Raw genomic sequence first — 7,817 nt, forward strand, 5'->3', positions numbered from 1 at the left:
ACTCTGATGCAGTAGATGTAATATTAAATACAGAAGGTAAGATATTTAATAACAATTAATAATAATGATAATAATAGTAATAACACTAAAGTTATTAAATAATAATCGTTTAAATGTAATGAATTATGACGCAAAAGATGAAAATACGACCTTTTTTATTTAACTGGCCATATGATGACGTCACAACATCCGATTGACATAATTTCGTATCTACAATCCAATAGCTTCTAGAAAAAGTTTTAATCGTGATTATCACATTTTATTCTTACGAGCTATAACAGATTAAAATTTACTGTAAAGATGAAATTGATGCCACAGGTGATTTAAATTTTTAGGCATGATGACGTCAAAAAAATTAAAATATTTTTAACTCATGCGAAAGATAATTGATTGACCTATATCAAAATCGGGGTGAAAATGGAAAACGAATAAGTGGAGATGCGCTCTATTCAATGTGATGAGCTATGACGAAAGATACAAAAATCCTAAATTTTATATTCGCGTGGCCATACGATGACGTCACAATGTCCGGTTAGCCATATTAATACCTGATCCGATATCTACAACTCATCTACTTCCAGAATATGTCATCCACAAAAAGTTGACCGTCTAGTTTAGAAATTAAGACTGTTTAAAAAAAGGCATATTTTAAACGAATTTTTTTTACCTTTTCATAAAAAACGCGCGCAAATTGTCCAATTCGACGTGCTCGTATGACGTATCTTTAAGTCGAAATTGTTTAAAATTTGGTAAAATTACTAGAAAAGGCTGGAAAAACATAAATCACGCGAAAAAAATACGTTTTCAATGCTACGTGCGCACCGCACACTTAAAAATGTACGCACGCGTGGGAATTTTTGACATGCTTAAAATGACATGAAACGCGTAGAAAGTTGATTATAAATTAATTTTGCGCATTTTGAAATTTTAAATGCGCGTGCGCGCGTAACTTTGTGTAAAACACGCAATTTTTGTTCAACAGAAACTTAGCGCATGATATAAATTAAACTTTTGCAAAGTTTCACTTTAAAATGTTATTTGGTTTTCGACATATGTTAAATACGAGAAAATCGTTAAATCGCGCGTACGTCACGTTGCGCAATTGTAAACATCATGAAAAGCTTCGCTTGACGACGTTACATAAATGTCAAAATGTTAACATAGGCTGGTTTCCTGTCGACGTAAAGGCTGGTTTCCTGTCGACGTAAGAAGTCGAATTTTGCAACGATTCTTGCGTTTCATACGTTTCTTACGTCTCTTACGAAAGTTGAGAAAAAATTGACGTCGTTGACGTTAATCAAGATCGTGTCGGGCCGCAGAGAAACATCTGTAGTTATGCTGCTCCCGAAAGTTGAAATTTTGGCTGTGAAACACACGTCGTATGCTTACGCCGATTTTAGTGTTGTTACGAAAGTGGAAATTTTTTTCTTACGTCGGTCAGATTTATGACGTATTTGAAACAACATCTGTGATTGGTGTTTCTTTTTAGAGCGGGTTTTACCCTTTTTCGCGCGAAATGTTGAATGTTGTTATTGTACCTGTAGCTACTCAGTTCAGTGCAGCACACCAACATATTATTTTCAGTAGATAGGCTAGGCCCTAGTATTAGTAATAATACTTAATTAATACTGTACTAATGTTAATTGATTTGACCAAAATCTAATCAAACTAGCCTAGGAGCCTAATAGGCTAGTAATGTACTACTGTATGAATAAAAATATGAATTAATTATCCTGGCCCTCTAGGCCTAGCCTTAAATAGTTTTCAAAATTAAAAAAGGGCAAATCATTTCGGGATTCCTATTATTATTAGACCTACCCATGGAACTATTATATTATAGTTCCATGCTAGGCCCTAGGCTAGGCCATAGTACTACCGCAGTAAGATACCCATTATTTACAGGCTTATAATAAGAATAAATTTAACAAAACAATATGAATTATACAAAATCAAGCAAACATTTTTTTTAAAGTTACATGATAATATTATATTGCTTATAAAGGGGCTTTCTATATCTTATCTTGTTGCAAATGTTAAGTTTTCGCGACGTTTCTACCGACAAATAGAACAGAAGAATGTCGGTTTCTTTGAAATGCTATTGTTTATTGCACGTCCATAAATAACAGTATTATATTTTGATATGAGTTGTAAACTCCCTGATTAGAACATTATTATATTGAAACCACTGTGCATTTGTATAGTATGTAGGCCTACAACATCGTAAAGTGGGCTAAAATTAGTAGTAAATACATACAAATGTTTTATCCGGCTTTATTTCACTTAAGGTCATACACATTACGTCATAACTCTTGTCGCTCATTGGTTGCTTGTTACGATTGCGCTTACGTCTCTTGCGAAAGTTGACTTCAAGTCAACTTTCGTAAGAGACGTAAGAAACGTGACGCAAGAGCGTTCATTCAAGCGTAAGATAAAAAATTCCGGTTTCCTGTAAAATCGGAAGAAAACGTCGTAACGCAACAATTGTTAGGTCATCGGTTTCCTGTAAAATCGTTTGTCGTTACTATTTTTCTTACGTTTCGTCGATTTTATAAATTTTCGATCGTAATCGGTTTCCTGTAAAATCCGCATTTCTTACGACAAATCGACGTAGTCGCAACAAAAGTGATGTTCTTACGTCGACAGGAAACCAGGCTTAAGAGTCAGTTTTTCTAACGTCAGTTACGATTGTTACGTTGATTTTAGGTAAGAAACCAACATTTGACAGGAAACCGCTTACGACAATATTTTGGTGAAATCGACGTAAACGCAAGAAAAATAGACGATCGACAGGAAACCGGGGTATCGAATCTCCGTCTGATACGTCGATTTATCGCGAATTTACAGGAAACCGGGATTTTATTGCTTGCGATCACTTGCGTTGCGTTATTAACGATTCTTACGTAAAGTTGACTTGGAGTCAACTTTACGTAAGCGTAAGAGTCGTAAGCGCAAGAAATACAATGGAAAAGGATAGGCCTATTTTTAATAGATACGAAAATACGAATTTCATTAATAAAAGCAGCTTTTTTACAACACCTCTTTACCAAAAAAGGATAAAAATTAGCCCTATATTAAAAACGTACAATTATATTCAAGTTCTTTCTATTCACACTTTTCTTTATTTTATTGACATATTCTCCTTCCGGTAATTAAGTTCATTAACTGTTCTTTTATTAGGAGAAATGATTCGATGTTTTTAAACAATTTAAACCGGCACTATTTGCTCCATCTGAGTTTTTCTAATCAATATTTTTGTTGTTTGTGTTGTTATAAGAAGCATGCTATTAGACTCTGATGCAGTAGATGTAATATTAAATACAGAAGGTAAGATATTTAATAACAATTAATAATAATGATAATAATAGTAATAACACTAAAGTTATTAAATAATATTGCCATTCAATATCCCTCCACACTTAATAATAAGAAGCATACAGTAAATACTTGTTAAATAAATTTATTTACAAATACATTCTGCACAATACTATTTTATGGATTAGGCCATTTATATGAATTCAGAATATATAATACCGACAATCCTTTAACTAAATACTATAATTACTTACTTATTAACTAAATACATTTTTAAAAAGCAAACACAAACACTTTTACTGATTACCTTAAGTGATATACAGTAACTTTCTTTGCATACACTGTGTCACACAATATATATGATACAGGAAATTAAACCTTTAAATAAATCTAAAAAGTTGAGTAGTAAAACTATAAACATATTTTTAAACTCTGAAACTGTGGTACACTGTACTGTAATTTCTCTCTTTCAGATGGGGCTGAATTAAGGACACAAGTTGATTCAATCTTTCTGGTGTCATTCTTGTATATCTATTTAATAAAGCAAAACAATTTGTAAATGCAACACATACACTTTCAATGTTGATACATTATCAATGTTAATATCAATGTTTTGTTTAATTTTCAGTGGTATTAGAAGCAGACTTTCTGTTCACATATAAAAATGTTAATAATAAATAAGTGTGATGTTTCCTATGTACTGGGCAGTATTTACTTTGGAATCATTATAGGCCTCATTTTGTGTTTAAAATTTGCTCTGTAAAAATATTTTAACATTTTAAAACTAGTGTGTTGAAGCTTTTCAATAATTATTTTAAATCAAAGAAAAATAATTAAACATATGTATTTAAAGTGTTTTTCACTTGTTTTTCTTATTAGTTAATGACTACAAATTTTAATTTTATAGCATTTTCCTGTTAAGCAGCTGAACTACTGTTATTAGTTATAATTATGTGTACAGTATGATAACATTTTTAGTTACAAACATTTAGTTTTTAAACACATTCCAAACAAAGGGCATGTAAAAGAAGAGTTTCACTGTAGATCATTTTTGTTGCAGTTTAGAAGTTGGAATTATTGTGTAGAGTGTGTAGATCCAATACATTAAAATGTTAAAATGTTTTTTTTTTTAATTTGGCCTATCATATAAAATAAAGTCACACTAAAAAAAAAAAGAGAGATTTATGCCTAATTCCAAAGCTAGCCTAGGCCTACAGATGGTGGTCCACTTAATTGGGATAGGCCTAGTACTTGATTGTAGGGCCTAGCCTAGTAGGCTAGTATAGGAGGCCTACTACTAATAAGTACTAGGGGCCTAGGCTATATAGTAGGTAGGCCTAAAAAAGGCTTTTAGTAGTAGGCTAGCCTAGGCCTAGTATTACTAAGTAGGCCTAGGCTAGGCCTACAAGAAGGCTACGGTCTAGGACATTTTTGGTACAGGCCTCTTGCCTATATTACAGTAAAATAGTAGTGGATGATGTAGGACTGGGCCTGGGCCTAGGCATGTTCCGTTTTATGTAGCTAGGCCTATGTACAGTATATGCCACACAGCATGTATGCCTTTCTAAGCCTAGGCTGCCTACCTGAAAAACAATTGCCTGACATGGGCAACCATCGATCGAGCAAACACAGAAGCGTAAGAAAAAATTTCAACTTTACGTAACGATCATAAGACGACCGTAAGCGCTTGAAGTTAAAAAAGTCAACTTTACGTAAGGGTCGTTATCGGCTCGTGAGCCTGCGGTTCAGAACGATCAAAACGACGTTCACTTTTGTTCAACTTAACGGAAGAGACGTAACAAACGCAACAATCGTAACAAACGTTAGCATTTCCAAATCTTACGTCGACAGGAAACCAGGCTATAGTTAACAAAATGTTATGTTTGCAAGTTTTAGAGAAAAGCGTTACACAAAAATCATACAGAAAGAAAGAAGATGAAGAAAAAGATGATGATGATGATGATGATTTCGTACAATCACAAGATAACGACTCTTTAAACTGAGGACTAGTGCAGTGTTAAAGAGTCGTTATCCAATCGAGTTCGAACAATACCATGAAAGCCCCAGTGGTCTAATGGTTAGGACATCTGCATATCAAGCAGGCGGTCCGAGTTCGAGTCTCGGTTGGGGCGACTTTTTCTCATTCTCACAGATTTCCTCATCTTTATCGTTTCAAATTAATTAATTAAATTTCAGTATATCACCGGGCGGTTTAGAATTAATGTTCTTTGCCTATTGTGTTTATATATATATATATATATATATATATATAAATTATGGTTAATTCTGACATAGGCGAGCATGAACAATGCAAAAACTTCGGTACAAATCTCCGCCATAGATACCTACCTTATCTATCTCAGATGTACCGCGAAACCGTAGATTTGATAACATTAGTTTTCACATCGACGCTATTGTTCCATATTTCTATCTTAGGAAGATATTATAAAGGGTTTTATAAGAAATGTTCTGACTTCAATCGGTAAATGTTAACTCTACGCACGGTAAGTAATTTCCGGGTTCATGGTAAAGTGTGTCAATCACCTTGCAAGTTCCCTGCATGGCTGGTTTAAACCGACAGGTAGTTTGCTGCAGCACGTTGCTGAGGATATGCCCTACATATATTGCATTTTCCTTGAGGTATTGCCTGTACCATTTGTTCGTGGGTATTTGTTTTCCACTGTAATTTCGCGTCAAGTGGCGTTACTTTTGTGTTTCTAACTCACCGCAAACTGTCATATAAGTCTGATTACAGTATTGTGTGTGTGACGAAGAGGAACGCGACAGCAGCAAAGATTGTTTAATGCTACCATGTGTTTCGAGGAACGGGTGCTGTATGATGTAGGCCTAGCCCTCGAAGAAAGGAAAGGAAGGCTTGGGTGGGCAGGGCTTAACGTCTAAGAAACCTAGTCTAGGCGGATCGTCTAGGCTAGGCTGTCTTTTCAATTCATTAATGGTATTTTTTAACTTATGTAGCCTAGCCTAGGCCTGGTTAATTAATGTTGAGCCTAGGCCTAGCTACGCCCTCTAGCTAGCTAGCTAGGCATATAGTGTAGCCCTACTACTAGCTAGAATAGAAGAGTGTAGCAGTAGTAGTAAGCCTAGATAGTAAGTAGACCTAGTAGTAGCAGGTAGGCGCGCCCAGCCCAACCTACTATACTACTACTACTAGGCGGGATGAAGCAAGCACCTTGTAATAATACTCTTCTAGGCCTACCCTACAGACAGACTTTTTTTAGAATAGAAGTCATACTAATTTACACACAGTATCAACCGTTAGTGTTTTACGATATATTATACAATGTCAAGAAGTAAATGCTAGCTAACATTATATTTATTAATTAATGTTATACATGTACATTTTAATTTATACATTTTTACAATTTAATGTAAAAATACTGATTAGGTTTATTCCAAAACTGATGACCAGCGTCCTCTGTTATATTAATTATTAATTATGGTATAATATTCATATTATCATACTCGTCAGAACAAGTGCATAGGTGTGTTATTTGTATACATGTTGCAGACTTCTGATTTTTTTTTCTTTTTACCGTAGAATAATAAAAATCAGCTGTACCAAAACACTTTCATGACCTTGACTTGCAATTGATAATGCCGTAAAGGCTTGTGATTTTACCCAAGAAATTTAAATACATTTTCAGGTAAATGGATTTATATAATCAAAATGTCCTACAATAAAACCTGGTGAATAAGAATGTTTAGTTTTATTTATATGATATTAAGAGAAACTGTGGCTGATATAATACTTTTGTTTTTTGGTGCCCAATCTAGTTCCTGGTTGACATTTAATATTTGTTTGTTTCTTTTTAGAGTGTATGGTAGCTGAATTATTTTGTCTTGCATAGCTTGTTGGCTCCTCAACAAACTGCAACATCTGTTTAAAACAAATTTGCAATGATATAAAATATTAAGGTGCAAGATGTTATATATTCGTCTATTACTCTACATTATTATTTAATCGGGTCAATTTATGTACAGTATCTTTTATTCACATTTTATAAATATTAATATAACACATTATCAAGGAAAAGTTAAGCAGTTTATTTTAGTTCCATGTGATGAACACTAATAAAATCAAGCTTATTTGAGCAATTGAATGCTGTTTAATTAAACAGCATTCAATTGCATAATTGCATTCAATTCCCTGAGAGCGAGTTTTTTAATTAAACAGCATTCAATTGCTTAAATAGACCTGATTTTTTCTTGTTTGAGTTTACTTTAGTTCCATGTGATGAACACTAATAATTTCATTCAATAAAAATCAATTTAAAGGTACAGTTACGTAATTTCTGTGATTTTCCTTGAGAGCGAGTTTTTTTAATTAAACAGCATTCAATTGCTTAAATAAACCTTATTTTTTTCTTGTTTGAGTTTACTTTAGTTCCATGTGATGAACACTAATAATTTCATTCAATAAAAATAAATTTAAAGGTACAGTTACGTAATTTCTGTGATTTTCCTTGAGAGCGAATTTTTTAATT

General features: G+C 33.4%; 1 long non-coding RNA gene across 1 annotated transcript; it reads left to right on the forward strand.

Moving 5' to 3' along the window:
* Positions 1-6,182: 6,182 nt before the first annotated feature.
* LOC140054723 (uncharacterized) lies at positions 6,183-7,370 on the forward strand. The gene is made up of 3 exons (XR_011846565.1): positions 6,183-6,268; positions 6,872-6,977; positions 7,147-7,370. It is a non-coding gene; the product is annotated as an uncharacterized lncRNA (long non-coding RNA).
* The last annotated feature ends 447 nt before the right edge of the window (positions 7,371-7,817 follow it).

Source organism: Antedon mediterranea, chromosome 7 (assembly GCF_964355755.1).
Source record: "Antedon mediterranea chromosome 7, ecAntMedi1.1, whole genome shotgun sequence".
Lineage (NCBI taxonomy): Eukaryota > Metazoa > Echinodermata > Crinoidea > Comatulida > Antedonidae > Antedon > Antedon mediterranea.